General features: G+C 37.7%; 1 long non-coding RNA gene across 2 annotated transcripts in view; it reads left to right on the forward strand.

The window, feature by feature from the left end:
* Positions 1-22106: 22106 nt before the first annotated feature.
* LOC110214932 (uncharacterized) overlaps positions 22107-24598 on the forward strand; it is a 120660-nt gene continuing 118168 nt past the window's right edge. The window contains exon 1 of one of the 2 annotated variants that reach the window (XR_013482866.1): positions 22107-22282. This is a non-coding gene — a long non-coding RNA (uncharacterized LOC110214932). Of the gene's footprint in view, positions 22283-22391; positions 22664-24598 lie in introns of those variants that run through there. The other variant, XR_013482865.1, reaches the window with a different exon arrangement.

Here is a 24598-nt window from a genome sequence, read left to right on the forward strand (position 1 = left end):
ACAAGCACATAAATCTAGAGGGAAGATATTAATAAAAGAAAGAATTATGGCCTCTATGATATCTAAATGAATCCAAACCTCTCTGAATCAATATTGTAAGACAAAGGAAAATGAATCAACCTAATGAGGCAGAGGACCCTATGGATTTCCAAGAAAGTAAAGAACCAGAGAAGGATGTTCTCAAGTGACTGAAGAGTGAAATAAAAATTATAGCCTAAATAGCAGAAATAATTGTCAAAATAGAACAGTTTTAATCTATGGTGGTAAGTCTCTCTAAAGGAATAAAAGGGAAAAAGATTAGGCATACAAATTCAGAGAAGGACAATCTGGAAGAAGAGAAGCAAGATATGATAAGAAAACAGGATTTCTATATAAGCAAAACATATCGCATATAAAGACAGGATGTATGTAGACAACTAAAGGCTTATAGATCTTCTAGAAGAACACTACAAGTCAAAAAACCTGAACACAATAATGTATATAGAAAAACTGCCTCAAACTTCTGATCACAGAAAAGAAAGTGTCAATCAAAAGAATTCACAGATAACTTACAAAAAAAAATTTTAATCTATGCTGCAAACTTCAAAATACATAGTAGTTAAGTTTAACGATTCCATTGACAAATATTAAATCTTTCAAGTAACCAGGAGAAAGACCTTCAAATATAAAGGAAAGGAAATTAGAATAACAGACTATTCTATATCCACCAGCACTCAAGGAAGAAATGGAATGAAATGTTCTGGAGGGCAAAGGAGCTCAAGATGCAATCCAAGGTGACATATCTTGCAAACATGAGCTTAATTATCAATGAAAAAGATGGATATTCAATAAAAGAAAGCATTTGAAGTCTTAATACCAAAAAAAAAGATACTAGAGGATTATTTGCTTGCAAATAACCCCCAACGACAGAAATAAAAGAAAGGTAAATGAAGCAACCAAGGAAAGCTCAAGTAATAAAATAAGTTACCCCAGAAAAAAAGAGGACTAGAAAGAGAATACATAGACACATGTGTGCATGCATACATACATACATGCATATATACATGTGAGGTTACAGACAACAAAGTAACAATAGAAGCATCATTCAAAATTCCTTCCCAAAAGTAAATAAGAGGTTAAGTATGAAAGCACTAGTCAAACAGAAGTGATGGTATGACCTGGGAAGAGTCATCTGAGCTAAAGAGTAACTCATCCATCACTAACACCATGCCCTACAAGTGAATTTTGTGAGTATCCTCTGGAGAAAGGACACTGAGACCATGCAGCTTCAGAGCTGCAGGTTGCTCCTTGTATTTTGGGTGAAATGCTTTGTAACTACTGTTCTTCTTATGCCATTTGAATACTATTTTTGCTAAAAACAAACAAACAAACAAAAACTAAGTATACTGACTGTTAAAGTGAAGCACACCAGTAGGGGCATGTGAGCTGATGTGTCAGGAGAAATGTCACATACGGGGTTACCCCTCTGACATTGAGAACAAAAACAGCCACTTCTCTGGGGACTCAAGTTGCTAATGGTAGTGTAACTTGGAAGAGTGACCTGAGAGAGGGTGATAGACCAAAAATTTTTTTAAAAAACCACAACAATTTTTAAAAAAGAAGATAGGTACACTGCTGATGGAGTATGAATCTCTGATCATTCTGGAGAATAATTTGGAATTATACTAAGAAACTGACAACAATGCCTATACCTTCTGACCCAGAGGTACAAAATGAAATAAGCAGAATAAGAAAAATTATATATATATAAATGATGACTATAACTTGTCTGTAATGGAAGAACAATAAAAAGAAAACTATTTATTCTGTGAAATTATACCAACCAAGTTTTACCCTAACAAGGCAATATAAGAAGGCATCTCATCCTTCTTTGTAGAAATAAGTTTTGTATTTAGAACACTGCATATAATATTGGAATTGGTTGATGTGTTCATGTGTGTTACTGAATTTTTTTTTTAAATAAGGGATGATGGTCTGGGAAGGAGAGGGAGTGTACTGGAAAATGCAGATGACGTAGAAACAATACATCTCAATAAAAGGTGGTTTTTTTAAAAAATTCATTTAGATACACAAGAGTCTAGGCAAGTATAAGTTTATCAGGTCTTATTAGGTTTGCTCCAAAACCAAGCCAGAAGCTTGTCATGTCAGTCCTTTAAGCCATGGTACATAAATCCAAATGCCATTCATAGGCACCATCTTTATCAGTTATTCAATTTCCAAATCTCCCTTTTTCTTCTAAAGCTCTTACCTTCAGTCTTCAGCAGTGGTTAAAACACTACCCGAGCCACCACGGTCTTTAGTTTTGTTGCCCAAAACTTCAAAAACCTTAGCAATGCTTTCTATCTTTCTTCTGGCAGAATCATTTTTCCCATATGAAAGCCTGCTAGTGAGTAGCAGTAACTTGATTTGACAAGCCTTAGGAGCTTCTCTGTCTTATCCTTTGTAAATATCTTGAGAATATTGAAGACTGTTCAGCAAGGAATGATCAATTACCACTATTTGCCTTTTACTAGATGATCCTTAACTTGAGAAAATGACACTCAAATCCTGCCTAGATCCAAGTCAAGTAAAAAGAATTTGTGGTAGGCGTGGAGCTAGGATATTCTACTACTTTTCCAGGATAATGGCAACTCTCCCACATATCCCCAAAGCTGTTGAGCGTCCCCTCGTTTGATGATTCAGCATTTAATAATGCTCACTGCCTGAGGTTAAGCAACTAGGCTGTGAGAGCTGAGTTCTGTAGGTGATCTCTGAAAGAACATGGAGAAAGGGAGAGGTATTGCCAAATTAGGGCCAAAGTCACAATCTTCTAAAGTAGAAGAGGGTGGAGTCTGTAAACTATAGGTCAGTGCATTTGATTATCATTTCTGGCAAAAATTATAAAGTATTCCCAAAGGGATGACCTGTGGACATCTAGAAAAAGAGGTGGCCACAAAGAGCCAGCATACTTCATCAATAATAGGTCGTGGTTGATTAACCTTATGTCATTTTTGGACGTGTTTTTGGACAGTTTTAATGGCCTGGCAACTCAGGAAAATGTTATAAAAAAATAAAAAGAAAGAAATCTTTACCTGTATTTTGGTAATGTATTGGCTAAAAAAAAAACTCATGTTATTCATATGGAAAAGACAGACATGTATGACTAGAAGACAGTGCAATTAGGAAGATATGAAAACTGGCTAACTGGCTGGACCAAAAAAATGGCTATTAATGCTTCAATGTCAGCGTGGCAGGAGTTCTCCAGTAGAGTGATCCATTGTCCTGTGCCTAGCCCTATGTTGTTTAACTTTTTTAAAAATTTAATTATTAATAACAATTTCATCCACTGCTGAGACCACAGGGGCCAGGATGCTATTTCCTTCTCCACCATGGGGTCCTTCTTCACTGAGTCTGCTTATTATGTAAGGTTGTCTTCAGGAGCATGAGTACCTAGAAGTAGGGTCTGTCTTCTTTTTTTCTCATACTCTTAGCTTGTTATACCTGACCGTGGTGTTTCTGGGGGAGATTTACTTAGAGCTTAGGATTGACTAATGTTTAGGGTCTCCTCCAAAAGAGAAATAGGATGATACTTAATGCACAACACTAACAAGGTATAGCACAGACACTTGCTTCCTACATACAAAAGAAATAATAACACAAACACTCAAATGAGTGTATCGATAAACAAGATTGCTTGAGCGATTAGTGACTTTTAACTGGTAACTACTGTTAAGCTTTGCTAGAAGATTGAGGCTTAAAATATTTTGTGAAACTGGTAAACTTCATTTTATATTTCATCTAGGTTCTTTACTGTCCAAATAACCCCCTCCAAAGCAGCTAAGTGAAGAAATGTACAGAGTGCTGGTTCTGAAGTCGGAAAGACTGGAGTTCAAATCCAGCCACAGACACTGTGTGAGCCTGAGTAAGTCACGTAATTGCTTGTCTCAGTTTCCTGAACAGTAAAATGAGGATAATAACAGCACCTACCTTTCCAGGTTGTTGTTGTTAATGAGATAACAATTACCAAATCTTTAGCACAGTGCCTGGTACATAGTAGACTCTATATAAATTCTTACTCCTTTCTTCTCCTCCATCTCTCCCCCCCTCCCCCTTGCACAAGCCCATTTCTCTTAGCAAGCCAGGCTAGGGGCTGAGACCCTGTCCTGCTGAGCATATCCTTTCTAATGAGCAATTTCTCTTGCTGCCAGTCAGCTGTGACTGACAACAAGGTTGTCTCTAGAACTTAATGCATCCCTCTCAGGTTTGCTGTTCAGTCACCTATGGTCAGGCAAAGACACGCTGATCAGAAGAAATAGTGAAAGTTCGAGACTCATGAAGTTAAACACTCTGCTTCAGCTGATACACAAGAACATCATTTAGAATTCTCTTGTCCTTCATTAGAAGAGATTCAAATAGTACTAATATGATCTAAAGCCAGAAAGAAAAGAGAGTGGCCGAGGGTGGGTTACTCCCTTTTAAAGGTAAACTGAGTCATTGATTCTTCTTGCTCAGGGGTCAGTAAGGAGATTGCTTCATCATCACTGAAGAATCTGAATCCTTCATATGTCCATCTGGAAGCAAGCATGGGCTTCATCATTTCCAAAGTACCCAGGCACTTTGAACTAGCAAATAAGTCAGCTGGGAGAAAGTAAGGTAGCTCTAGGTGGCATAATGGATAAAATACTGGGTCTGGAGTCAGGAAGACCTGAGTTCAAATCCAGCCTCAGAAGCATAGTAGTTGTGTGACCCTAGGCCATTCACTTAACCTCTATTTGCCTTAGTTTCCTCATCTGTAAAATGGGAATAATAACAGCACCTGCCTTCCCAGAGTTGTTGAAACCAAATGATATAATAAATTGTAAAGCAGTTAGCACCATACTTGGCACATAGTAAGTGCTATATAAAAGTTAGTTAGTTAGTGGTATGCCCTGTTGCACTTGGATAAAGGTCTAGGTAACATGCTTATCAAAATTTTCAAATGACTTAAAGTCATTGTTGTGTGACACAATGAAGATACAAAAATGATCTTGACAGGCTAGAATGCTAGGGTGAATCTACTAAGCTGAAATTTAATAATGAAGAATGCAAATGCATACAATGTGGACCAAAAAATCAATTTCACACGTAGAAGAAGAGGAGGTATGGACAGACAGTTCATCTGGGGAAAAAAATCCGGAATCTGTATTACCATTAAAATAATGTGAACTGATAATGTGGTGTTAGCCAAAAAAGCCTAACGCAATTTTAGGCTGAATTTAAAGAGGTATAATGTCCAACCCTAGGAAGGTAACAGTCTTGCAACAGTCCTCTCTGGTCAGACCACATCTGGAGTCTTGTGTTCAGTTCTAGGCAACACCTTTTGGGAAGGATAGTGCTAGAACGGACAGAAGGGTGATCAGAAAGGTGAAGAGACTCAAAATTGTGCCATATAAGAATTGATGAAAGGAATTAGAGATACCTTGCTTGATGAAGAGAAAATTTAGGAGGGGGAGGGGGCAGCATTTCAGCTGCCTCCAAGAATACTAGGGGCTGTCAAGTGGAAGAGGGATTAAATTTGTTCTTTGCCCAGAGCATAAACTAAAAGTAATGGGTACAGGTTAAAGAGTGGTGAATTTAGATTTTCTGTAAAGGAAAACTTCTGCCCCATTAATGCTATGGAATGTGGAATTTCATTAGAGCTAATGAATGAGGAATGTGCTGCCTTTGGTGGTAGTGGGCTACCCCCTGAATGATGGCCTTTAGCAAAGGCTACAAGAACACATGCGAGGATAGGTTATACTAGATTGACTCTGGGCAATCTAACGATGAGATTCTACGATTTATTTTTTGAAGCTATTTCGGGAAGCAATGAATAGCTAACCTTTTGGGATGGTATGAGGATAGTTATAAAGTTCTGTGTTCTTTGGTATATCTGTGTGAGCTAGGTTGCCTCAATATAACAGGATTGGCATTGGCATGGGCATCCCCATGTGACTCCTCTCTTGAATGGTAATTTGAGGCCAAGTTCCTAAGGTTTTTTGAATCCCTAGGACTGTGGAGACAACCTCAGAGTGGCATATGTCCTTTCAAAGCATCACTGTGCAACCCTAAATTACCATTACAAATTGTATTTATGTTATAATAATGCAAATTTCTGTACATATTCTTTAAAGTTGAGTTGAAATGATGACTAATAGTTCACATTACATTAACTTTCCATGTATGAAAATATATTATTTTCGTGACTTTTGCCACTTATATCATTAAAAAAAATAAAATCATGGCATGACTCATAGTTACAGTTGGCAAATGCAAAAGAAAGACTTAATGGAAGTAAAATCACTTAGAATTATAGAATACTAGAATTTTTACAAATGACTTTAGAATCTAGAAGCAGTTAATTGATGCAATGTATAATAGAGCATTGTATTTGGAGTCAGGAAGACCTGAGTTCAGATCCAACCTCAGATACTTGCTAACTGTGTAGCTATGGCCAAGTAACCCAACCATTATCTGCTTCTATTTCCTCATCTATAAAATGGGGATAATAAGAGTACCTCTCTCCCAGTACTGTTATATGGAGCAAATGAAATAACTTATGTAAAACTTTTATAAAGCACTTTGCAAACCTTAAAGCACTCCATAAATGCTAGCTATTGGTTTTAAAATTTATTTTTCTTTTTATAGTTTTTTTTAAATTACATGTAAAATTTTTTAACATTTGTTTTTAAAAATTATGAGTTCCAAATTCTCTCCCTCCCTCCCAACTCTTTCCCATCCTTGAGAAGGCAACATTTTAATATGGGTTATATATGTGCAGCCATACAAAACATATTTCCACATTAGCCACGTTGCAAAAGAAAGCACAGACCAAAACAAGAAAAATAAAGAAAATTTTTAAAAAGCATGCTTTGATCTGCATTTAGACTCCATCAGTTCTTTCTCTGGAAGCAGATAGCATTTTTGTATTGTATGTACATAAGCATGTGTGTATTGCTGAGAATAGCTAAGTCATTCACTGTTGATCATCGTACAGTATTGCTATTATTGTATACAATGTTCCCTTAGTTCTGCTCACTTTACTCTGCATCAGTTCTAGTAAATGTTTCCAGGTTTTTCTAAGAGCATTCTGCTCATAATTTCTTATAGCACAATAGCATTCCATCACGACCATATACAACAACTTGTTCTGCCATTCCCCAGTTGATGGACATCCCCTCAATTTCCAAAACTGACCTGCTATTGATAGTTTTATACATATATGTTCTTCCTCTCTGCCTTTTAAATGTCTTTGGGATACAGACCTAGTAGTGCTATTGTTGGGTCAAAGAGTATACACAGTTTTATAGCCTTTTGGGCATAGTTCCAAATCAATGCTAGCTATTGTTGTTATTACAATCTAATCCAATTCCTTCATGATGAGGAAACTGAGGACCAGAGGAATGAATTTATTTTCCCAAGTGATGCTAATAGCTAGTTATTGGCAGAGACAAGATTAAATCCCAGGTCTCTTGACTCCCAATCTAGGTCATATTCCTCTACATTATGCTGCGTTAAGTTTCTTAGATCGTTAATAACAATTTTATGTTATATTAATATGTTCAAAGGAAGGAATCATTAGGGTTAGAAAGGAATCATAAGGAATCAAGGATTAGGGTTAGAAAGGAATCATTAGGGTTAGAAAGGAATCTTAGGGTTAGGGTTAGGGTTAGGATTAGGGTTAGAAAGGAATCAAGGTTAGGGTTAGAGTTAGGGTTAGAAATGAATCAGGAATTAGGGTTAGGGTTAGGGTTAGAAAGGAATCATAGGAAAGGGTTAGAAAGGATTAGGGTTAGGGTTAGACTTAGGCTTAGGGTTAGGGTTAGGAATCATAAGGGTTAGAAAGGAATCATTAGGGCTAGAAAGGAATCATAATGAATCAGAGCACAATTAGGGTTAGGATTAGCGTTAGGGTTAGGGTTAGAAAGGGTTAGGGTTAAGGTTAGAAAGGAATCATTAGGGTTAGAAAGGAATCATTAGTAATCATTAAGGTTAGGGTTAGGGTTAGGGTTAGGGTTAGAAAGGAATCATAGGATTAGGGTTAGAAAGGAATCAGGGTTAGGGTTAGAGTTAGGGTTAGAATGGAATCAGGAATTAGGGTTTGGGTTTGGGTTAGAGTTAGGGTTAGAAAGGAATTAGGGTTAGGCTTAGAAAAGAATCATAGGTTTAGAAAGGAATCATAAGGAATCATAATTAGGGTTAGAAAGGGTTAGGGTTGGAAAGGAATCATAAGGAATCATAAGGGTTAGAAATGAATGATAAGGAATTAGGATTAGGGTTAAAAAGCATTTAGGGATTGGGTTAGAGTTAGAAACCAATCATTAGGGTTAGCATTAGAAAGGAATCAAAGGGTTAGAAAGGAAGGGTTAGGGTTGGGATTAAAAAGGAATCATTAAGTTTAGGATTAGGGTTAAGGTTAGAAAGGAATCATAGGAAAGGGTTACAAAGTATTAGGTTTAGGGTTAGGTTAGGGTTAGAGTGCAATTAGGGTTAGGGTTAGGGTTGGGGTTAGGGTTAGGGTTAAAAAGGAATCATAGGATTTGGGTTAAAAAGGAATCAGGGTTAGGGTTAGGGTTAAAAAGGAATCAGGAATTAGGGTTAGAGTTAGGATTATAAAGGAATTAGGGTTAGAAAGGAATTAAGTTTAGACTTAGAAAGGAATCATAGGGTTACAAAGGAATCATAAGTAATCATAATTAGGGTTAGAAAAGAATCATAGGGTTAGAAAGGGTTAGAGCACAATTAGGGTTAGAGTTAGAAAGGAAAGGAATCATTAGGGTTAGAGTTAGAGTTAGAAAGGAATCATAAGGAAGGAATCATTGGGTTAAAAAGGAATCATTAGAAAGGAACCATAGGGTTAGGGTTAGACAGGAATCATTAGGCTTAGGGTTAGGGTTAAGGTTAGAAAGGGTTAGAAAGGAATGATATAAAGGAATCATAATTAGGGTTAGAAAGGAAGGAATCATTAGAAAGGGTTAAAAAGAATCATTAGGGTTAGGGTTAAGGCTATGGTTATGGTTATGGTTATGGTTAGTAAGGGTTAGAAAGGAATCATAGTGTTAGGGTTAGTATTAGGGTTAGTGTTAGGGTTAGGTTTAGAAAGAAATCATAGGTTAGGATGAGGGTTAGTGTTAGAAAGGAATCATAGGGTTAGGGTTAGGGTTAGGGTTAGAAAGGGTTAGAAAGGAATCATGGGGTTAGGGTTAGGGTTAGAAAGGATTAGGCTTAGAAAGGAATCATAAATTTAGAATGGAATTAGGGTTAGAAAGGGTTAGGATTAGAAAGGATTAGGGTTAGGGTTAGAAAGGAATCTTTAGGGTTAGTGTTAGAAGGGTTTAGGGTTAGGGTTAGAAAGGAATCATAAGGAAGGAATCATTGGGTTAGAAAGGAATCATTAGAAAGGAATCATACGGGAGTTGAAGAAAGCAACCTAGAGTATTCCTAAAGTCCTAGCCCAGCTGATTCCAACCCAACACCAGGTAAGTTGTCAGAACCCTACAGCCTCCAACTGTCAACCAGTTGGAGATCCTGAAACCCAGGTGGGAGAGCAGGCAAACACCAACACCTGGACCTCCAAGTGCCTCAGTGAGGGCAGGGGGAACTGGTGGAAACCAGTTCAGAAAACCAGCAGGTGCCTCAGCACTCTCCTGCAAAGGAATCTCCCAGTGCATTAGTAGAAATGAAGGAGGCAGCATTGTAAGGGGCCCCAGGCAGATAAACATCATGCAGCACCCATCTGAAAGGAGCTGAGGAAAGCTAAAGGAAAGGAAAAGCAGGCAACCTAGAATTGCCTGAAAGTTCCAGCCTTGCTGATTCCTGCCCAACATAAGGTAAGCTGCCAAAACCCTACAGCCTCCATTGCCAACATAAGAGGCCCCAGCACACAAAGCCATTGACCAAGACCTAGGCTCCCAACACAAGAAGCTTGGGTTACTGCTCTCTCTTCCCCAGCAGGAGAGCTCAATCTCTTTGAAGGCCAGGGAATAAAGAAACCATGAGTAAAAAGAAACGTATCATAGAATCATATTATGAGAAGAGTGAAAATCAAGACAGAAAATCTGAAGAGGACAACATTGTCAACAAACCTACATCTGCAACATCAAAAGGGAATACGAACTGGTCTGAAGCCCAAAAAGCCTTCTTAGAAGAGCTCAAGGAGGATTTTGAAAGTCTAATGAGAGAGGTGGAAGAGTCCTTGAAAAATACAATTGGCCAATTGGAAAAAAAGTACACTGAAGAAAACAAGTCCCTAAAAAACATAATTGGCAAACTGGAAAAAAAGTACACTGAAGAAAACAAATCCCTTAAAAATGCAATTGGCCAATTGAGAAGGAAGTACAAAAACTAACAGAAGAAAACAATCTGTTAAAAACTAGAATTGGACAAATGGAAACTAATGACTCTATGAGAGAGCAAGAATCAGTCAAACAGAAACAAAAAAATAAAAAAATAGATGAAAACATAAAGTGCCTCATTGGTAAAACAACTGACCTAGAAAATTGATCCAGGAGAGACAATTTAAAAATCACTGGACTACCTGAAAATCATGATGAAAAAAAGAGCCTGGACATTATCTTTCAGGAAATCATAAAAGAAAACTGCCCTGAAGTCCTAGCAAAATAGGACCAGAAGGTAAAATAACCATAGAAAGAATATACTCCTCACCACCTGAAAGAGATCCCAAATTGACAATGCCAAGGAATATAATAGCAAAATTCCAAAATTACCAGATGAAAGAGAAGTTGCTGCAAGCAGCCAGAAAAAAACAATTTAAATATCATGGAACCACAGTCAGGATTACACAGGACCTTGCTGCTTCTACATTAAATGACCACAGGGTATGGAACATGATATTCCATAAGGCAAAGGAGCTTGGATTGCAGCCAAGGATCAACTACCAGCAAAAATGAACAGGATTTTTCAAGGGAGCAGATAGATATTCAATGAAAGAGGGGACTTCTAAATCTTCCTCATAAAAGGACCAGAGCTCAACAAAAAATTTGATCTTCAAGTACAAGATTCAAGAAAGACATAAAAAGGTAAATGGGAGAGAAAGATACAAAATGTTGTTAATAAGGGTGGACTGTTTACATCCCTACAAGGAAAGATGACACTTGCAACTCTTGGGAATTGTATTGTTATTACACCATGTTAAAGGAGTATACATAAAGGGGGTGGATGTTAGTTGACTTTGATGTAATGATAAAATTAATCTAATCAAGTGGGTTAAATGGATCCAAGTAAGTGGATTAGTCTGATCTTAGAAAATGTACTGAGAAAGGAGGAGGCAGGCAAGGATAAATTACATTACAGGAAAAGACAGAAAATCCTATTACACCAGAAGAAAGAAGGGAGGAGGGTGTGAGCATTGTTTGAAACTTATTCTCATCAGATTTGGCTCAAGAAGGGAATAACACAACCAGTTAGGTATAGAAATCTAACTTGCCCTATAAGCAGTAGGAGGGAAAAGGGGAAAGAAAAGGAATAGAAGGGAGGGAAGAAGCAGTAAGGGCAAAGGGGAAGAAAAGGGAAAGGGATAATAGAAGGGAGGAGAGACTGAAGGAGGCAGTGGTCAAAAGCAAAACACTAGTGAGGGGGGGAAAGGAGAAAGAAGAAAGAAAAGCATAAACGGGGGGAAAGGGATGGAAAAAAGACAGATAGTAATCATAACTGTGGAAGTTGAATCGCTCTCTTATTTTTTCTCTTCTGTTGAGTTTTCTTTCTTCTTTCTGATGGTTCTTCCTATTGGTTTTTAATTTTTACTTACAACTTCACTAATGTGAAAATATGTTTAATAGGAATGTAAATGTATAGCCTATATCAGATTGTGTGCCATCTTGGGGAGAGTGGTGGGGAGGAAGGGGGAGAAAAATTTTAAACTCAAAAGCATATGGAAATGATTGTTGATAAATCAAAATAAATTAATAAAATTAAAAATTCTAAAAAAAAAGAAAGGAATCATAGGGTTAGGGTTAGAAATGGTTAGAAAGGGTTAGGGTAAGAAAGGAAGAGTTAGAAAAGAATCATAAGGAATTGTTAGGGTTAGGATTAGAAAGGAATCATCAGGGTTAGAAAGGAATCATTAGAAAGGAATCAAGGAATCATTAGGGTTAGGAAGCATTAGAAAAGAATCATAGGGTTAGGGTTAGAAAGGATTATGGTTAGAAAGGAATAATTAGAAAGGAATCATTAGAGTGCAATTAGGAATCATTAGGTTAGGGTTAGAGAGGGTTAGAAAGGAATCATTAGGGTTATGGTTAGGGTTAGGGTTAGAAAGGAAGGAATCATGAGGGTTAGAAAAGAATCATAGAAAGGAATCATAATTCGGATTAGAAAAAAAGGAATCTTTAGAAAGGGTTAGAAAGGAATCATTAGGGTTAGGGTTAGGGTTAGGATTGGAAAGGAATCATAGGAATCATTAGGTTTAGAAAGGAATCATAGGGTTAGGGTTAGAATTAGGGTTAGAAAGGAATCATAAGGATTAGGGTTAGAAAGGAATCATTAGGGTTAGAAAGGATTAGAAAGGAATCATAATTAGGGTTAGGGTTAGAAAGGAATTAGGGTTAGAAAGGAATCATAGAGGGCCATTAGGGTTAGGGTTAGGGTTAGGAACAAGATCTATAAACTAACATTTTTCTCTTAGGTTTTTGTTATATGTAAATAGACATTATTTACTAATAGAGTGTCAAAATCCATTTAATTAACATAACAGAACTCTACTTATTTGGTTATATTTATGGAAATTGGTAGTTAGGGGCCAACCCCTAGCATGAGAGCCCAGTTGAAGTCATGTAATATAAATCTGTAGTGGATCCAGTCAATATTGTTTTGTGATTTTCTCTACCTTCATTTGGTGACATACAGAGTAGCAAAGGCAGCAGATGACAGGAATGATCTAAGATGATCCATAATAATATGATAAAAGGATGAGGGAATCAAGAGAAAAGAACAGTATAAAGTTGAATTGGTTCACCAGGTATGAAGTTACAAGGAGAATGCGGCTGGTGCAGGAGTGATGACCTGGGAAAGAACTAAGGAGTCAAGGGACTGGAGGTCACAGTATGGATGAAGAGCAGGGTTTGGAATTGGAAGACAGACGGAGAGATAGAAGTCCAAAATTTCAGAGTTTATGAACATGGAGGTGGTGATGGCAAGATCAAGGATGTGACAATCTTTGTACATTGAGGTGGAATGGAGGAGTAAATCATGGGAAATTAGTAAATTATATATCTAAACTGGAAGTTTAGGGTTTTTGAAGGAGTATCAACATATTATATTGATATCTCCCCTAGTAGAACAGGAGTTGGAAAGGAAAGAAAGATCATCCTTAAGAATATTGTGGGAACTTTTGAACCACAACAAGGATAAAGTGAGATTTAAAAAAAGGAATAAATATCAAGAAATATAATTCCAAAAGGAAGAAGTTATTACAAAATTATATGAGAGTCAATGGAACTATGAATAAGACCAAAAGATCAGCATTCAGTTTCAATCCTCAATTCCACTAAATGTCCATATCTGAACATAGGAAATTCTCATATGCCTTTATAGATACTTGCAGTCAATGGAGCATAATGCTTTTATTTTTTTCCTAAGCTCTAAATGGAGTGAATAATTAGGCTACTCTTGAAGATGAATGGAGACTAATACAACTTAGTAGCAGTGGCAATGTTGAATCACTACTATCTGAAGATCAGTGAAAAATACTCAGCAATATAGGAACTAAAAGGGCACACAACACAAAACATTACAACGTTTGGTCAATGGAATAAGTAATCTTTGGTAGTGATGATATAGATAAAAACTACTTAGATTTGCTCTTTTCTATGATGTGATGGATACAAGATCACTATACAAGATAAAACTATCAATAGCAGGTCAGTTTTGGAAATTGAGGGGATGTCCATCAACTGGGAAATGGCAGAACAAATTTTGTTGATCTAATTTTGTCTGTATTAGAAAAAGATTTGTTCATTAAAGAAACAAAACCAAGTTTAAAAAAAAGGTTTCCTTTTGTTTTTTAAAACATTTCATTTCCCAACAAATATCAAACAACTGCCTTCCCCTTACAAAGGGCATTCCCCAAAATCAGTTCAGCAAAAAATATCCAATAGTGTGATGGTGTCTGATAGCATGTCACTTTCCACTTCTGAAGTTGTTCGATTATTAACAGAAAGGAAAGAAGTGTCTTTTAACTGTAATAATATGTTGTTGTTGAGTCATTTCAGCTGTGTTTGACTCCCTCCTTATATTTTATTGTCTATTTGTCTCTATAATTTAATTGATTTTTCTATTAACTATTTAGATGCTATGCATGTATACATATATGTATGTATATATATGTATATATAAACCTTTTAATCATGTCTATTTTTACTATTATATATCTGAGATAATGATTTCTACACTTGATTTTTTGAGTTCACCTGAATACTAGATATTGCACCAACCTTTTATTTTAAATCTGTATGAATCATTATGCTTCAATTGTATTTCTTGTAAACAACATATTGTTCAGATTATACTATTCTATTCTATTTAATGGGTGAGTTCATTCATTCACATTGATTGTTAAGATTAATTATGTATTTCCCTCCATCCTATCCTCTTATCTTGCTTTTCTCTCTCTTTTCCTCCATCCTTATCTTTAAAATGAAGAGAAACATTCTTAACACTGTGTTGTGTTCAGTCTTTTTTCAGTCACAACCAGTTCTGTGATATCACCTTCCCCCCACCCCCTGCTCAATTACGGGTTTTCTTGGCAAAGATACTGAAATGGTTTGCCATTTCCTTCTACAGTTCAGTTTCCTCTTACAGAAGGGGAAACTGAGGCAAATAGGGTTAAGTGACTTGCCCAGGATCACACAGCTAGTAAGTGTCTGAGGCCATATTTGAATTCAGGAAGATGAGTCTTCCTGACTCCAGGCCTGGTGCTCTACCCACTGAGCCACTAGCGATCTGTAATTGAAGCAGTCTCTCGCAATTTGTTTCTTTCCTTTCTTTTTTCTTTGTCTAGACTGTGATTCTTACTTTCATTCTTTCCTTTTAGTCTCCCCTCCAAAATCCAATCCACCTTCCAATATTAGAGTTTCTTTTGCTTATGACTTGTTCCTCACTGATCTTACCTTCTATTTTCACCTATTTCCTTGTTGAGCTTACTGTAATTCTATGCCAAATGTGTGTGTGTGTGTGTGTGTGTGTGTGTGTGTGTGTGTGTACGTGTGTGTGAACTGTACTTGGTCCAGTTCAGGTGAAAGTGAAGTTCACGTAATGCTTGTGCCCTTCACCCCTTCCTCTATGTTTGTATACTCTTTATCTTGTGAGCTTTTTTTATGTGGTAGTTCCTCCTCCTTTTCTTTTCTTCCCTGGCATAGCTTTCTTTTCCATATTCTCTTAAAACCATCAAAAGTAGATCAAATCACCTTCAGGCCATCTCTTAGGCTTACTGAATTCCCTCTATGACCCTTGGAGATATCAGGTTTCCAAAGGGACACCTTTTCTCCCCTCCACTTATTACAATATGAGTACTTCATTATTCTTTACTCACTTCCAAATGCTCAACTGTATTTACCTCTTCAGTTGTCTCTTACGTGGTGTCTTTGCAGCTCTGGTCTTCTCACCAAAAATGCTTAAAAGTCATCTATTCTATTCATTCCTTTCCACCTGTAGAATTACAAGTTTTTCAGGGTAATATTCTTAATTGTAAGACTATCTTTTGCTTTTGGGAATATATCAATCTAAGATCATCTCTTCTTTGAGGTCACTACTGGCAAATCTACAGTGATTCTGACTGTGGTTCCTTGGCACATGAACTCTTTCTGTATACTTGCAGTGTTTTTTCTTTGATCTGGAAGCTCTGGATTTTAGAGTTGCCAATTCCTGATTATTTCAGGAAGTGAATGATGGATTTTCTATTTTTACTTTTCCTTCTTATTCTACTGAATCTGAATAGATTTGATTTATGATTTCTTGAAATACAGAATTCAGGCTTTTCTTTACTCATAGTTTTCAGGTAGTGTGATGATTCTTAGATTATCTCTCCTTGACATGTTTTCCAGGTCAGTTCTTTTTTCTCAAAAGTTCTTTAAATTATCTTTTCTCAATCTTTTGATGTTGTTATAATATTTCTTATTTTTTTTTAAGTCATTGATTGCTATTTTGTCCATTCTAATTTTTAGGAAGTCCATTTCTTGGATAAAGTAACCACCTTCTCTTCTAAGCTATTAATTATTCCAAGATTTTTCTCCATAGCTTTCATTTCATTTGTAATCTCTTGCTTTATTTTTTCCAAACTGTCTCCTGGTAGTCCTTGTGGCCAAACTACTGTCTTCTCTGAAATTCTACTTGTGGTTATTATGGTATTATTTTCTTCTGTTTTTTTTTTCAGTTGATTCTTGACTAATGATATTTCTTCATAGTATTTGGTGTCTTCTGTTACTTAAACCTATAGCCTCAGTTCATGATTTGGGCCTCTCTCTGCCCTCTCTCATTCTCTTGAAAGGGGCAATCTGGCACTTTATGGCCAACCTTACGGCTGGCTTCTATTTCAGTTAATGAGTCTGCTTTTAAAGCTTCATTGTTCCTAGTCAGAGCTTTGCTGTTGGCTGTCCTTGATCAAGGAACTGGGGGGTTCCTAATCAGGATAATATCTTTTCTCTGTTCTGTGGAACCCCCCCCCCCCCAAGGCTGCTGCCATGCATGCTCTATTGCTTCTCCTGGGATTTTCCTGAACAGGGTACTGCTGTGACCTACTGAGGTCCACTGCCCTTCCTCCCAATTTCCATGTAGAGTTTTCCCAGTCAAGGTATTTGTTTCTTTTGTGCTTTCTGGAGCTTTCTTAGTCAGATTGCTGCTATAGTCTTGCATCCCTTGTAGATGAACCCTTATAGGGTTTTTACTTACAAGGAAACTGCACTTCTGTGCTGCTGTGATTTTCCTTGTCAGGGTACTACCAAAGACTCTCAGGCTCAGAGCTTCTCATCTGTTTACCAGCATTTGTGCCAGATTCTTTAGCATGTCTCCCTTTTCAGCATCTGTAGCTTCTGGTTTTCTGGTTGTGTAGTGTTGGGCTGCATGAAAGATTTTATGGAAGTATCTTTTTTTTTGAAGCCATAGTTTGATCTGGTGCTTTTTAGCGATAACTACTAGAAAAGTAGTCTTAAGAGCATCCTCTGCCCCTTTCACTACTGAAGATAATGCTCCTATAGATTTTGCATATCAGACTTTTTATCAGAGATATCTAATGTAAAATTTTTCTCTCAAGCCTTATCTTTTCTTCTGACCCTTTTGTAAGAAAGCTTATACATTTTATATAATAGATGTTTTGTTTTATAAAATTTCTTCTATCTCATATCTAATTATCCATTTTTTCTGTCATTAAAAAAATGGTGTGACTGCCTTTCCACTTTAAAATTATGTGGAATATGGTGTAAGATGCTAGTTTAAACCTAATTTTTGCCAGATAAGTTTCTAGGTTTTTTAAAAAAATTCTTGTTAGATAAAGAATCCCTTCTCTAATAGTAAGCATTCCTGGTTAGGTGAACACAAGATTGCTGTGTGCATTTATTCCTAAGTCTGGTTTTTCTTGTCTAAATGAGTTAAACCTAGGGCTCCTCTTTGCTTGTGCCTGACAAATTTTATTGACTTTACCGCTTAGTTGTAATACTTATGGACAATTTTCTTTTATGATTTTCTGAAACATGGTGTTCAGTCTTTCCTTTTGATTATGTATTTTTCCAGAAGGGAGTCCCCTTATCAATGGCGTCATGAATCAAGTGTGGTAGTAACCTTCTAGTCTCAAGCCATACTCACCAGCAGGAATCTGACAGCCATGTGACAGTTGAAGGTCTCTATACCTGGATGGAGGTACCATCCCCATCTAGAATGTATAGGCCCTAATTTTTACTTATTATTTATAAAATAGCTTCTCTTCAATAGAGTAGCATGAAAAGTCAACAATCTTACCTTTCGCTGGGATAATAAATAGTCAATAGGAAATGACTGGCTTCTCATTCAAGGATGACTCACAATAAAATTGTGGAAAGCAAACTCCAAATAATGAGTCTTTTCCAAGTTTGCTCTTTGCTAAAATGTTTTCAATTGTATTCTCCATTCTCTTCTTCAGCATGTTCATTGCTTTATTATTAAAAACAAACAAACAAACAAACAAACTCTGCTCACTTTTCCAAAACATCAAGTCTCCTTTTGAACTTTTCTTAAAGAACTTTAATTTTGTTCCTTATCCCTTCCTTCAATTCTTTTACTATGGTAACCACCAGTTCTCACTATGGTGGTCCATTGCCTTATGGTGGTCAGTCATGCACTCTTCACTCCCCCCTCTTCTCAGGTAATGAAAGGAGTCAAAATCCTGCCAGACCATCAGATTGGCTTCAGTGACACTTTCCCTTCTATAAACTACCCACTCTTTCTTTCCCTCCCTGTACCTTTATCCCAGTTCAGGGTAGACTAGGGGCCTCTTGAGACCCAAGAGTAGCACTCTTAGCAATCCACAACTGGATATCACAACACAGTGTAAATAGAAGATAGACTCCCTGAATCAAAGGAGAAGTGAATGACAATAGATTTCACCTATAGGTTCTTAGCCTGTTAGGAGAAGGATCAGATTATTGGGTAAAATGAAATAAAATTCCCTTGGCTTAATCTTTCCCCCTTTTTTGTTCTCTAAGCCACCAAACTGGAACAGAAGAATTCCAATTTATGTATTCTGAAATTATAAACCCCACTCAAAGTCACCCCCTTTGAACCCTCTGAACACAAAGACAATGCCAAAGATTTTTTTTCTAAAGACAATGCCAGACAATCTCTTTTATTTGTATGACTCTGACTTATGTTGTTCCTTACCATCAGGACAGTAAAAGATCAGAGTATAGGGAGTAGTAAATTCCGGGGTTAAATCTTCATTTATAAGGATGGAATGGTTGGAAAAAGTGGAGAAGCTTGGTTTTTTGTTCAGCTTCTTAGACACAATTCTTTTCATCCACAGAGGCAGTCTTTAAATGTTCTCTTTGAAGACTGGGAGTGCCACTGTTTTCCCCTTTACTCCCTTCTCCTGCTCTTTATTGCCTAACTACCTCCCCCACCTCCCCCCCACTCCCTGGCCCTGCTCTCAGTGGCTTCTTTCTCTGTTAAAAAATGCTTTAAAAAATCATGCTATTAGTTAAAATCATCCAAAACTAAAAATCCCAAGATGCTTGGCTATCATTCAAAATATTTACCCTTTTATGTCCTTAGTACTAGTCCTGGAGGGGAGGTTGGAGGAGAGAATGGTGGAGAAGATAGTATACCAGCCTTTTTATTTAATCTGTAGGCTTTTGTATCATTCCATTTTCTTTTCTAGTTGTAGGTACTACAAAATTAATCTCTTCTTTTGAAGGTTTCCCTTTGTATCCTTTTGCCTTCTAAGGACTTCTTCTCTCATGTTAGACTTTTGACAATGAATATTTTTTTGGCTTACCAATTTCTTTGGCTTCCCTCCCCCTTATTTGGTGCATATTTTGTTGTTTTGAAATTATGAAAAATTGGATTTAGATATAATCTTCCATTCAGCCACCTTACCTTATCTTCTGTGTATTTGTTTTTACAAACTGCAGACCCTTTCAAATTTTTTGAAAACCCAGTTATAATTTCCCTGTTAAAACATTACTTAGAAAAGTATTCTTTACCCTTCTGGCTATTAAGTTAGACTGAACCTTAATAAAAATATCAGAGAAGATTAATAACAGAGGAAGAAGATGGTGGCCAGCAGGATATTGGACTATAATTTCACTGTTCAATGTAAATAGTTTAGAGCATCATAGATTTAGTCCTGGAATGGATGTTGGAGGTCAACAAGTTTAACCCCCTCATTTTAAGATGAGGAAATTGAGGTGAAGTGACTTGTACGAAGTCACAAAAATAGTGACAGAGGTAACATTTGAACCTAAATCTTCCTGACTCCAGATTTACCTTTCTTGCCATTGTCCCATGCTCCAAGTTATCTCAAGAATCATGTTTAGCAACATAGGAAGAAAAATAAACCATTCTTCTGGGAGAACAACACTGTTAGTTGTTCCTTCTTTTCTATGATTATCTCCCCCATTGTTTTGAGAAATTGTTTCATAGAGTAGTTACACAAGAACACATTAGAAACGGCAGCTAATCAGGCAATATTTTAAAGTGTATCAAATCTACATAAAAGTAAGTCAAAGGTCACTTTGTACTGAGTATCATAATGAATGCACATCTTGAGAGACAAGCAGAGAATCTGTTATTAAGCATCCTTTCTTGTTTTAATTTTATCTAAGTTTAAATACAATCAAAATCCAAAATCTGAAATTAAATTCACCTGGGGACATTTACTTGGATTTTAAAATAATAATTTTTTTAAATAATGATTTTTACTGTGTGGCTTGATATTCAATAAATGATCAAGGAATGAAAATACTAAGCAATATGAACAAAACACTGCATTCGAGCATTATTTTTGTTCCTGACTGCTATCAAAAGGAGAAAAAAGTAAGCACATCTATGAAACCAAAGCAATTACTTAGCCTTTGGCCAATGGTTGAAGAGAGGCAGTGATTGAACACCATTTTCTAGTGAATGCTTTTGTTGCTTTTAAATTTCTACGTTAAGAATGTTATTTGTATCTTCTTCTGCCTGAAAAATATATGTACTCCTTTCATAAGTAATTTCCATTAGAATTCAATGAACTATTCAGAATTTAAATAATATTTGCTAAACACTGATTATGTGCTGGATACTGAAGTAACTAAGACTTGGTTTGATGAACTTTTTTTTAAAGCGTCAGTTTTCAAGTATCAAGTTAAACACATAGCAGTGGTAACACCAAACAAAGAAGTTGTTAATCACTAGTTAGTCTAAAATTTTCCATCCTGAGAATGGGCTACTATTAATTTTTGTACCTCATTTTACAATACGAATAACCTTCTGCTTGGGGCCTTAAATCTTATTTAAAAGAAAATTACAAAGAAAACTATAGTCAAGCGGAAAAATAATGAAATAAATATTACTAAGCAAATGAATAAAAATACAAAATTTTTTTCTCCAGTGTTTAACAAAACAGTTCTAAATCAAATCTAAAAATCAAATATGATCCTAAAGTGGGGGAGGGGTATGGGTAGATCTATTTTCTCAAAATGTCTACATCAGTTAATGATTTCTATTAAAATGAAATGTTAGAACTATGACAAGTAGCACACACCAAGGCTTAAGTATCTCAAACACTGGTTCCAAAGTCAATATTCTTTTTAAGATCACTAAAATATATTTAACCCCCCCAAACCCTAATTAAAATAATTATAATGCATTTCAAGTAACATATTTGTAAGATCTGTTTCTGCAAAACACAGCTGTTCTGTTATTTTTATTTTGCTAGGCAAAAAAAACAAAATCGTGGTTATATAAATGAACATTTTAGGGAAAACTTTTTAGAAACCTGAATCTCCCACAGGGGTTGAATTTAAAATCTCCGCAACCCCTCAACTGCAAAAATTTTAAAAATACATACAAATGCACCTCACTCAAAATTGCACCTGGAATATTTTATAAATGCAACAGATCACATTTATCAATGTAACAGAAGAAAGGCACAGGCAGAAACTTGTACAGGAACAGTTTACATGGTAATTTCTTCACCATTATCACCACCACCACCACAATCATCAGCAGCATTAAGCTCCCCCTCCTCTTTTCTCCTCCGCTAAGAGACACACTCTTTCCACTCCAATCAAAAGGAGGCAGAGCCAACCTTCAGTTTATTTGAGACTACGGAAGGCTCCGTCTTGAGAGAGGAAGAGGGCAATAGGGAGAAAGAGAGCTGAGAGCCAAGGCTGGGTGGGGTGCCTCCGCCCTTCTCCTGGGTGCACAGCTGAGTGGGCGGGCAGGCGGGCTCTCGGGCTGGCTGCGGAGTGGTTGGTGGGCTCTGAATATTCTCCTACAAAGAAGGAGGGAGGGGAAGCAGTGGGTGGAGCAGGGCGGAAGCCCTGACAGGTGGGCCAGACAGCGTGTGCACACAGAGCACACTGCCAGGGGAGGATGCTGGTGCGAGAGGAAAAGGGGGTGGGGAGTGGCGGGGCCAGCGCAGGGAAGGTGCAAGCGGAGGGGCAGAGCCACAGAGCGCGGCGCTATCAGGTTGTGTTGCAGGAGACCGGGGGCATGTTTGCTGTGTTTGCATCCTCTCCACCCGTCTGGCCGGGGAGCTGCACGCCTGAGCGCGCTGGAAGCTACGTCCTGTGCCTTGGTTCCTCCGCCAGGAAGAGAGAGGGTAGGTGCCAGGCGAGGAAAGGGTGGGAAGGGGCTCGCTCTAGGGCTAGGATTACTGTGGGCAGGACCCGCCCTCTAGGTAGCTCACTTGGGCGGAGGAGGAGGAGGGGAAAGAAGAGGAGGAAGAGGAAGAGAGAAGCTGCAGAAGCGCTCGCTGGGTTGCACAACGTGCAACTCGGGGCGCAGCGGCGGTTGTGTGGGCAGAGGGGCGCTTGCCCGGGAATCCTTTGGCGGTGGTTGCAGGGGCCCTGAAGGGAAGCTGCTCCCCTTGGCTTAGAGCGGAGCGACGGCGGAAGAGAGCCCCTAGGAGGGGCATGCTGCCCGGGGGCTGCGGCAGGAGGAGGCAGGCAGCCGTTGCTGGGGAGGCAGCCGGTGTGCGCAGGTGGGCTGCGCTCCAGCGCTTGGACAGCGGCGCCTCTTGGTTGTGCTGGGGCACAGACTCTTTGGCTTAGCACCTTCCTTCCTTCCTCCCTTTCTTCCTTCCTTCCTTCCCTCCTTCCCTGTGTGCGGTGTGTGCGCGGGCAGGTGTTACAGCCGAGGTGGGGAGGTGTGCGGAGGAAGGAAGTGTGGAGAAAGTGCCTCCCACCTTTTTAAGGCAAGCGAGGCAACCCACCCCTCGTTGCTTTTCACTATCTCTCCAGCGGTTCTCTGATTTGAGGAGCCTTGGGGGTAGCAATTTCAAAATATTAAGTTTGGGGTGATGCCTTCCTCCCATCCCACTTTCCAAACAACACTAACAGCCGGCTGCATTAACTGGAGTCCCACATAATGTGCGCCCTGAGCCTGGGGAAGGTGCTACGGGCACTTTATGGCTTCTTGGGTGAGGTCCGTCTGCGCTCCCTTTTTCCTGGCAGGCTTTTTGTTTTGTTTTGTTTTGTTTTGCTTTTCCTCAAAGGTGATGCCTTTTGTACCTGTAGGCAGTGTTGGACAATCGGGAATTAATTCTAAATTTGGAAGGAAGAAGGGGGTGGGGTGAAGAGGAGAGAATTTATTGTAAAGATTTCTCTGTTGTGCCTTGAAATCTAATACATTTTAAAAAAGTAAGTTGTTGCTTAAAAGGGGGCATCATCTCCAGTGGTAATGAAAATGCTGCTTTTCTAACTTGAGATAATTTAGTTTTGATGGTATTAAGTGCAGTTTACGTTTGTACCTCTTACTTGCAACTTCTTATGTGACTCCTAAGGGACCAAGCTCACAGAGCTTGAGTAGGGTTGCATCTCCATGGCCTTCCAGTGTAATTTCTTGGCGACATGTGCAGTAATACTTACCATAGACAGAGTAACTGAATAATGTGGAACATGTCCTTGCTTATGTATCAGTTGCTTCTGATTTTTATAAATTTACCTATTCCCCATTTCTCTGATAGAGTGAAACATACCTGTACTAAAATAGAATGGAGCCACAGAAATGCTTAATTTACATGATTTAGTGACATTCTTTGGGGGTTGGGGGAAATTTTATGGTACTGATTGGAATTAATTTGTTAACAGCCATTTTAAAACGAATTTGTCAGTAATGGATGAATATGTTTTCAATTTTCATGAGACAATATTTCAAACTATCAATTAAGTGATGTGATAGAATTATCTTAATTTTAACTAAGTTGTGAAATGCCTTAAAATGTAAGTGCAACCATGTTCTGTAAACAACTCTTTTATGCAGTTATTTTTAAAGTATCTAATTACTAATATACGGCATATTAGGAGGCTAAATATATCTTTTTTCAATATGTCTAATTGAGCATTTTAATAAATCAATCTTCCTTTTGTGGGTAAAGTCACTTAACCTCTGTCTGCCTTGGCTTCCTCAACTATAAAATGGAGATCATAAATAGCACCTACTTCACAGGTTTTGTTGTCAGGATCAAATGAGTTATATATAAAACGCTAAGGTGGTGAACTAGAGAGAGTGCCCTGCCTGGAGTCACGAAGACTCATCTTCCTAAATTCAAATCTGGCCTCAGACCTTTAACTAGCTGCGTGACCCTGGGCAAGTCACTTAACCCTGTTTGCCTCAGTTCCTCATCTGTTAAAAAAAAATTATCTGGAGAAGGCAATGGCAAACCACTCCAGGATCTTTGCCAAGAAAACCCCAAATGGGCTCACAAAGAGAGAGACATGACAAAACTGAATCACAACTGAACAACAAAGTAAGGTGCTTGGCTTGTAAGAGGCACTTAATAAAAAAATTATGTAGTATATTATATATAATAAATTAATAAATTATCATTCCCATGATAGGAACTTTAATATCAGATCAGTTATTTTGCTATTTGTTCTATAATTATGTAAAAGGATTCTAAAAAGATAATAGTTTT

Source organism: Phascolarctos cinereus, unplaced genomic scaffold (genome assembly GCF_003287225.1).
Source record: "Phascolarctos cinereus isolate Bilbo 61053 unplaced genomic scaffold, phaCin_HiC Scaffold_726;HRSCAF=1367, whole genome shotgun sequence".
Taxonomy (NCBI): Eukaryota; Metazoa; Chordata; class Mammalia; order Diprotodontia; family Phascolarctidae; genus Phascolarctos; species Phascolarctos cinereus.